At 52.1% G+C, this 9248-nt stretch overlaps 1 long non-coding RNA gene across 1 annotated transcript; it reads left to right on the forward strand.

Moving 5' to 3' along the window:
• The first annotated feature begins 6442 nt into the window (after window positions 1-6442).
• LOC131399992 (uncharacterized) lies at window positions 6443-7659 on the forward strand. The gene is made up of 3 exons (XR_009217269.1): window positions 6443-6533; window positions 6857-6938; window positions 7625-7659. It is a non-coding gene; the product is annotated as an uncharacterized LOC131399992 (long non-coding RNA).
• The last annotated feature ends 1589 nt before the right edge of the window (window positions 7660-9248 follow it).

Here is a 9248-nt window from a genome sequence, read left to right on the forward strand (position 1 = left end):
ACCCCCTGAGGTGAGATTGGGAGAGGGCAGGGTGGGGAGGTGAGGAGGGAACCCCCTGAGGTGAGGTTGGGAGAGGGCAGGGTGAGGAGGTGAGGAGGGAACCCCCTTTCTTGGGGGGAGTCGGACCTCACGGGGTGAATCTGGGCGAGCGAAGGGCTGGGTGAGGAGAAAGCCGGGCGGCCAGAGAGGACAGCGACCCAGCAGCTGAGAACAGCCAGGACAGCCTCTGGGGACAACCAGGAATCCTCAGCCCCAAAGCAAAGCAACGAGGGCCAAGGGGTTCCCGTTGACTTCAGATCTTCCTCTTCTCAGCCGCTGTGTGGTAGGAACCCACAGAGGCTGACACTTAGGACTCACTAAACGTAATGTTGTCTGTGAGAGAAGTCGTTCTGTGCACACACACCCGGGCCACGCAGCTCCACCGCTGCTGCCCACGGGCTGCCCTGGGGTCCCAGGCGCACACTGCTGCGCTGGCCTCCTGAACATCTGGGGCTATATCGATTCCGCTGGATCCGACAGCACACTGTTCTTCACTCCTCACATTTCGCAAGCACTCTTGCTGCAAAATTCTATGTAAAAGTTGAATGAGCACGACCCCAATGTCCATCGATAGACAAATGGATGAGCAAAATGTGGTACATACACACAGTGGAATATTATTCAGCCTGTAAAAGGAAGCAAATTCTGACACAGGCTACAACACGGATGAACCTCGAGGATATTATGCTAAGTGAAACAAGCTAGTCATGAAAAGACAAATACTGTGTGATTCCACTCACACGAGGCACCTCAAGTAGTCAAACTCACAGAGACAGAAAGTAGAACAGTGGTTGCCGGGGGGTGGGGGGACGGGGAAACGGGGAGTTAGTGCTTAATGGGGACAGAGTTTCAGTTTGGGAAAATAACCAAGTTCTGGAGATGGATGGTGGTGATGACTGTACAACAGTGTGAATGTCCTTAATACCATTGAACTGTACCCTCCAAAACGGTAAACTTTACGTTTAAGGAAGACTCCTTCAGTCAACGAACGTTGAGCTGCCCTGCCATGGTTCGTGTGGCCTGTTCTGGGAGATGGCAGGGCCGCTGTGAGCCACAGAGACAGTCCCTGGCCTCCAGGCACTTACCTTCCAGTGGGGGACATGGGAGGAGGCAAATAAACAAAAGCAAGCAATAATTTTGGCCAGCGATAGCTACTTCTCGGGGCTATGTAGAAAAATAAGGCCAGGTAAGGGGCTCAGAAGGGATACTTGTAGGGGAGGGAGGTGGTTCCTTGATTGAGATCAGGGAGGCCAGGAAAGGCCTCCCGAGGAGGTGACATTTGAGCAGAGACCTGGATAAATTCAGTGAGGTGAGCGAGGGAGCGTGACCTGGTGCAAACGCTCGGTGGACGGAATATTCAAGAACTACAAGAAGACCCACGTGACTGAGTCTGATGAGCAAGGTGGCGTAGTAGGAGACGAGTCTGGAAGGGGCGAGGCCCGGGTGGCAGCGGAGCCTGCGGGCCACCGTGTGTTACCGGATGTTGTTCTGAGGGGCGCTGGAAGCCGCTGGAGGGCTGCGCGTGGAGTTGTGGAAACGGACTGCTGTGTGGACAAGTTTCCTCCTGCCGCTGTTGCAGCCTCTGCTGTGGAGGAAGACAGAGCAGGGGCCCATTTGGAGGCTGGAGCAGCGCTCAGAGAGGACGATGGAGGCTTGCAATAGGGTGGCACTGGAGACAGCAAGACGTGGTCAGATTAGGACCCCTTTTCAAGTCAGAGCTGGCAGGCCCTGAAGATGAAACGGATGCACGGTATGGGGGTAGAGAAGAGTCAGGTAGGCCCCGGCGAGCTTCTGGCTGGAGCAGCTGGGGAACGGTGGGGCTACATCCTGAAATCCGGGAGCCTGCGGGAGAGGAGGGGTCCGAGGGTGGGCGTGCTGCGGTTGATTAGACATCCAGGGACGGATGACGTGTTGGGGGTTGGAAACCTGAGTCTGCAGTCAGGGGTCGAGGCTGAAGATTCCCAGTCACTGCATGGAGATGACATTAATGACTTAAAGCCATAGCGGGGGGAGCTTCCCTACGTGGGGACTAGAACCCAACCCCAGGGCTCTGCAGAGCTCAGAGCAGTGTTCCCTCACACGCGGTGCAAGCTGAGCAGTGCTGGTGTGTCCTTCCCCTCTCTGGTGGTGGGCCAAGCGCCAAGGGGTCTTCCTGTGTGGCCCTTACCCAGCTGTACTGCTCCCTGTTGCTGTATATTCCTCTGTTGGTTGCCTCTAGCCCGGATCATCTCAACTCTGGCTTCACAATAGAATCACCAGGCAGCTTTTAAAAAATATCATTGGCCTGGATCCATTCAAGACAAAGTAAAATCTAATCTTTGGGATGGGACTCCAGCATCTGGCTATTTTAAAAAGGCCAGTCTGACACACGGCGGAGGTTGAGACAGAGTGCCCACGTGACTTGTGCACGTGGATGGATGTGTGCCTTTGTGCATTTTTGACTTGTCCCCCAGCCTGCTGCAAAGGATCTCTGGGCTCTTTAGAAAGAGCATCTTACAAGCTCATCGACCTGTTTTCAGGCTTCTTTCGGTCTTAGATACTAGACTCATGAATTTACCACCATAACTAGACCAAAAGAGAAAAGAATTCCAGATATATCAGACAAGAAAATATTTTAAAAATTTTTCTCCTTTTTTATTTGCATTATACAAGTCATAAATGAATAAATTTTTTTTGCTTGCTGAACTCAGCTTGCAAGTATCTTTTTTTGTGTGTGTGTGAGGAAGATCAGCCCTGAGCTAACATCTGTGCTAATCCTCCTCTTTTTGCTGAGGAAGACTGGCTCTGAGCTAACGTCTATTGCCAATCCTCCTCCTTTTTTACCCCCAAAGCCCCAGCAGATAGTTGTATGTCGTAGCTGCACATCCTTCTAGTTGCTGTATGTGGGACGCGGCCTCAGGATGGCTGGACAAGCGGTGCGTCGGTGCGCGCCCGGGATCTGAACCCGGGCGGCCAGTTGCGGAGCATGGGCACTTAACTGCTAAGCCACGGGGCCGGCCCTTATGTGAATAAATTTTAAAAATTCAGACAAAACTGTTAAAGCAAAAGACCTCCTTGATCTCCTCTTTCCTCCTCCCTGGAGTAATTACTCTATTGGTCTGCTGGGTATAATTTCAGCCATTTTTCTCTGCATTTGAAAGCATTTACAAGCATGAATGTAAATGTATTGTTTTGTTTGGGTGAGTGTATTTTCTAAAAGGGAGTTATACTAAACAGATAACACTGCAATTTGCTTTTTTTTTCACTTTGCCAATATGGCTAGGAACTCTTTTGAAACAGTATGCATTGGTCTGGTCTGTAGCCCCTTGCTACATGTGGCTAAGCTTAAATTAAAATTAAATAAAATTTAAAATTCAGTTCCCCGGTCATGTTAGCAGCCATATTTCAAGTGTCCAACAGACACGTGTGGCCAGTGGCTGTTGCCCTGGACAGCACAGGTACAGGACATGTCCGTCATCACAGAAAGTTCTAGAGGACAGCCCTGGCCTAGATCATTCTTCCCAGTTAATGTGTCCTATTACACGGTGTGGCTATGTCAGAGTAAGAAAAAGAAGGATTTAAAGAAAACACTCAGTTCGGGGAGAAGAACACTTCAGTGAACATATCTTTCATGTGAAAAGTAGGTCAGTCACACCGAACAGTTTCTCCAAGGGGCGGAAATCAATTCCGTGAGAGTCAGAGGGGGCCGTGCGGCATTTAGGGCTCAAAGACTTCCTGCAAATGCTTGTTTTGCCTTTGCTTTTGGTTTTTTAGATCCCTTGCGGCCTTTCTCATTTCCAAACTGTAAAAACACCTCTCAAACTCGGGCGTTTTCCTGACTCTGCCCCAAAGGCTCCCTTGCCCGCTCTGCACTATGCTGCCTTCTACCGCAGCTCTGCTTCATATCATGGGCCTTTGTGCACCCGCTGCTCTCTCAGTGGTTGGGGGGCACATTCCGCAGGGTGTTGTTTATTCTGAGGCCGCAGAATCAATATTCATGAGAGCACCTCATCCAGAGAGCATAAAGGCATGCTCTCCCGTGCCTGGTGCCGCCCTGACAAGAGCATTTACCGCTTCCTGGGAGGGGATACCGTGCTTTAAAAGTATTCCAGACACCCCCCTGATGTTGTTGCTTGAGCTCCTGGGATCAGAATTGGCAGGTTGCTATCTACAGGTATCGAACTCACTGGCTCCCACTTCCTGCTGAGAAACAAAAGACACTGGGGGCAATGGGAAGGAGAGAAGACACAAATGAGGCCAACATATAACTAAATATTTAAATTCTTCCAATAAAAATGCAGAGGGTTTTGTATGGATACTGTGTTGAATTTTTAGTTAAATTACTCGTGCTTATGTATTTTAACTGCCCTGTTTGTTCGTATAGTTATTCATTTATTCGTTCATTCACTCCATAAATATTTACTGTTTGCCTAACCTGGGCTAGGTGCTGGAGACACCGTGGTGAGCAGGACAGATGTGTCCCTGGCCCTCACGGGGCTCCCTGGTGTTGGAGACAAACAACCAGATAAATGCCCCATGAGGAGTTAACTGCTCTGGTGGGCGAAGCCCCACACCTTCTGGGAACATTGAGAGGGGCACTCGGCTGGACGCGGCACGTTTCTTGTCCCTCTACTTCGTGATTAACAAGGTCAAGTACAATGGACTCTAAGCCCCCTCCCCTGTCTCCTTCCTCTGGGAAGAACAGGGTAAAATGAGTCCTCAGTACCCAAGAACCTGCATTTTCCTCCCCACTCTGTCACTGCCCCTGACCAGGAATGAGGCATAGTTGTGTGATTCCTTTTTCTCAACCTAAGGATGGCATTGGATCCATTCAGATCTGGCGCTTTCAACCTGGGGCTAGTGACAGGCTCGGTGGCTCAACATACATCCTTGAGCTGTCTTCAGACTGCTTTCCATGTGCCTAAGTGCATTTTCCTGGGAAGATCATCAGATTATTGGAGGTCCGTGACTCCAAAGAAATGAAGAACCAGTGATCTAGGTACTCGAGGTGTTTGGAAACAACAAACTCAGTGCTTCAAAATGTTCCATCTTCTATCAGCCCATGGTGGGATGGTGCAGAATGCATAGCCCAACCTGAAGATGGGAGGATACAGGGAGGAGTGAGAAGGGAGTGGGAGCGGGGAAGCCACAGAACATGGCCACCTATGGGCTCTGGTCCAAACAAGCTGAGGGGTCTCCTGAGGGCACGCGTCTCCCTGAAGACCTGTTGCCTGCTTGTCCAGGTGCCTGTGGGGAGGCCCTGACTTTGCAGGCACACCTGCTCTGTAAGGCACTGTAGTCACTTCACATTCCCTGTCTTATTCTGTCCTCAACACAAGGCTCTGGGATCGATATTCTATCCATCTTTTTCGAGATGAGGAAACTGAGGTTCAGAGAAGTTTAGCAGCTTCACCAAGATTCCACAACTTGTCAATGACTGGGGATTTCAACTCAGGTCCGTCTAATCCATTGGTTCTCAACTTGACCTTCATGTTAGAAACTCCAGGAAGCATGTAAAGCTCCCAGTGCTGAAGCCAACCCCAGACGAATTAGATAAGAATCTCTGGGGGTGGGACCCAGGCACTGGGTGATTGCATTGTGCATGTACCGTGTTCTATATTTTTCACTACAACACAACCAATATTCTCAGGAACAATTAAGACAATGAGAAGCCTTCAGCAGATTAATTTTCCAGGCAGGGATTCAAATACAGGGCTGTGAGTTCCTCTGAAACAGTAGCGCCCTGATGTGTACGCAGAGTGGGCGGTGCAGAGCACAGATGCTCTTTCCTGAGGTCTGGGCCAACAAGAACGTTCATGCAGAGAGTTGCTGCCCTGATGAGCAACAGCCCTTCTGGTCTTGTTCTCATGGCCTGAACGCCCAGTGAGTCCAAACCTGCCCAGGCAAGAGAGGTGTTCAACCACTGCCATGTGAAGGAAGTGTTTGCTCACCACCGGCAGAGCTCGCTTCCCTGGAGTTGGCTAGTTCATCATCAAGAAGAGGTGCCGACTTGGGGGCTGGGGAGGGGAGAAAGGCCTTCCTATAGGGCCTGGTCTCAGTGGAGGCTGGCTCACAGCTGTTGGCTGGGGGTAGGGGGTGAGGCAGCAGCAGGGATTGAATCAAAAAGACGATTCAAGTCAATTCCCAGCCCAGATGCACTAGAAATTGCTTGAATGAATTCCACGTCCATTGATATCATCCCAGAGCACTCTCAGATGCTGTATCTGTCACCAGAGGGAGTGCTCACTGTCAGCAGCCAGACTAAAGGAGTGGCCACAACTGATGGGAAGATAGCATCTGCACAGAACAAAGGGCGGGGTGGACCAAGGAGGGGATCACAGTAGCAGAGCACAAGGCGCTGAGAGGCCGCTGTACGCCAAGCGCTGTCCTAGGCACCTCAGAGTCCTTGTCCCGCTGGATGCTCACAACAACACTGCCAGGCAGGAACTCTTCCTCTACAGACGAGCAAGCCGACATGCAGAAAAGTCGACACGGTGCCTAATGTCACCGAGCTGGTGAGTGGTGGAGCCAGGATTTCCCCTGATGTTTCTGCGCTTTCTGTTATACTATATGCTTCTGAGGTACCAGCCCCAGAAAACAGCCCCAGCCCTGCTACCTTGGGAGCTGTTGAGAACTGAGATAGGCTGCTGTGCCGCTAGTGCCCCGGCTTCTGAACTGCGGGGCGCCACCTGCAGGTCACATGCAGCTGTGGGAGCTGCTCCATCCCAATCTCTTTTGCTGGATCATTTTCTCACAATTGGCTCCATTTCATCTTAAATTGCTCAAAAGAAGGGCAGAGCTATCTGACAGGGAGAATAAGATGAGTCCTACATTGCAGATTTCCATCTTGATGCTCCCAAGAACCACTATGCAGGGACAGGCAATGAAGGCGATCTCGGGGGCGACTGCTGTTTCTCGGAGTAAGTAAACACGATTTCTAATCCTGATTTTCTGCTGAACGACGTAGAGCTTATTGCCACGTTCTCAAAAAAACATCTGCAATCCTGCCGCTCAGTGAGTGGTCTGAGAGGACTGTAGAATCTGTTAGAGCTCAAGGTTCGTGAGAGGACGGGCAGACTGTGGAGGGGCCGCATCACACAGCCGACAGAGTCCGGGGAGCTGCCAGCCGAGAGTTGCCCTGTGCTGTCCACCCTCCCAGCCTGGCGGGGGGTGTGCTCCCAGCTTGTGGAGTAGACTCCGAGGCTCACACAGGCGAAGTCATTTGCCAAAGGTCACAAGGCTGGTTATGGCACAGCAAGATTTCAAGTCAGGCCCGCCCCACGCCTTTGTGACTGCTCTCCCCGGGAGGCAGGCCCAGGCTGTGAGGAGCTGAGACCCTCAGGAGGCAGGGGTTTGGGGAATGGAAGGCCAGCAGGGCTCAGAGGCCACCCCTGCAGCAGGGAGCAAACTCCCAGGGTCACCTGGCGCTGTCGCAGGGAGACAAGAACCCACCACCTCAGCTGCCCCACCCTTGTGTAAGGGCAACGTCGGCTGCTCTTTGCAGACTCCCTCTCCAGCCCGCCACAGCTGTCCTAGTTGGCGGTACAGGAGATTCAGCCCCTTTGTTCATTTGCTTCACTACCCCTCCCTTTCTTTGCACGTCTAGTTTTTAGGATGTGGACTTCAGCAGCCAGCACGCTGTGGTTTCAGCTCGGGCTCTGCCTCTCACTTGCTGTGTGACTTTGGGTGAGTTAATTAACCTCTGTTTCCACATCTGGAAAATGGGTTATGGAGGAAATTAAATGAGATCGTTAGAATAAATGAGGCAGTAGGACATAGCTGTTAGGGGTGTGATTCTAGAGCCTGACTTGTTGATTTTCACCCCAGTTCTGCCACGTATTCGCTGTATGACCTTGGGCAAGTTCCTTAATCTCTTGTAGCCTCAGTTTCCCCATTGCAATGGGGGAAATAACACATACTGCATAATATGAGAATTAGATAGGTTAATACACACAAAACTTACTGGCACAAAAAACTCTCACTGAATGTTGATTTTGCTCCCCTGGAGACACTTGACAAGGCCCAGAGACATTTTTGACTGTCATGACTCACCAAAAGGATGGGGGCTGCTGGCATCTAGTGGGTATAGGCCAGGGATGCTGCTAAATAAACATCTACCAATGGACAGGCACCCCCACAGGAAAGAATTATCTGGCCCAAACTGTCAGCAGTGCTGAGGGGAGAATCTGTGGCCGAGGGAATCCCGGCCTCTGGGCTCCTTGTGCAGATCTGCCTGGTTCCCCCAGGGCAGTGTTCACGCACGGACTGAGCGTGCACAGGGACTCCGAGGTCTGGCCGCGGTGCCACTCATGAAGCCGTTTTAGCATGCTCCTTCGGTCACTGGTCTCCGAGAGAGTAAATATTCTGACTGTCTTGAGACTCTACGCTTTGTTGCACCTTCTCCGTAGCCTGTGCCCTGCTCGTGGGAGGGACACACTGGGCTTCCAGTCAGTTTCCCTTCTCTGGTCCTTTCTGCACCCCGGGGGCCCAGGCGTTGCTGGAGTTGTCTGGAAGCCTAGAGCTGGGCACAGCAGCATACCCTCTGGGCCTCTGGCTCCTGCTGATGGTGTGCTGTCCCCTGGTGCGCGGGGTGTCCCACCACAGATAAGTTCTCCCCTGGGCTGCTGGAGACGGCCCTGGAGAAGGCTCGGGTTTGTGTGACTAGCCCATCTGCCAGGCCTATGGGCTCCAGGCCACCGCCATAGCAGGTACTCAACATTTCTGTCCCCAACGCAACCTCCTCCAGCAAGCTTGGCCTCCACAGTGTCCATGAGAGACAGGTAGCCCTCTTCCCCCAAGATAACATTATCAGTGACTAGTCTTCGGTGTGGCAGTGCTGGATGGCAGCTCCATCAGACAGGAAGGACTTGGCGATGGAGATGTGGAGTTTCTGCCTAGCAGACAAAGATCAAATCGTTTACCACCCTCCACTGGGGTGTTCAGACCCCAAAGGGCCCAAGCCAGGGCTGGGCTGGCAGCAGGCCCTACCCACAGAGGGAGGGTGTGCTCAGAGCCCCCCAGTCCTGTCCTGCTCCCCTAGTCTGGGAGAGGTGGGGAGCGGGGAGATTGGCAGTGCCCCAGGGTGGGTGTGGGGGGGTTGGGAGTTGCGAGCAGTCGCTAAAGGAGAAAGATGGGCCCTTTGTGGGGAGAGTGCAAGCCTTCTCATAAAGCACAAACTTGTGGGAACTGGTAGGAACTGTCACTAACCAATGGGCATTGTATGGGCTACA

Source organism: Diceros bicornis, chromosome 40, assembly GCF_020826845.1.
Source record: "Diceros bicornis minor isolate mBicDic1 chromosome 40, mDicBic1.mat.cur, whole genome shotgun sequence".
NCBI classification, from domain to species: Eukaryota; Metazoa; Chordata; class Mammalia; order Perissodactyla; family Rhinocerotidae; genus Diceros; species Diceros bicornis.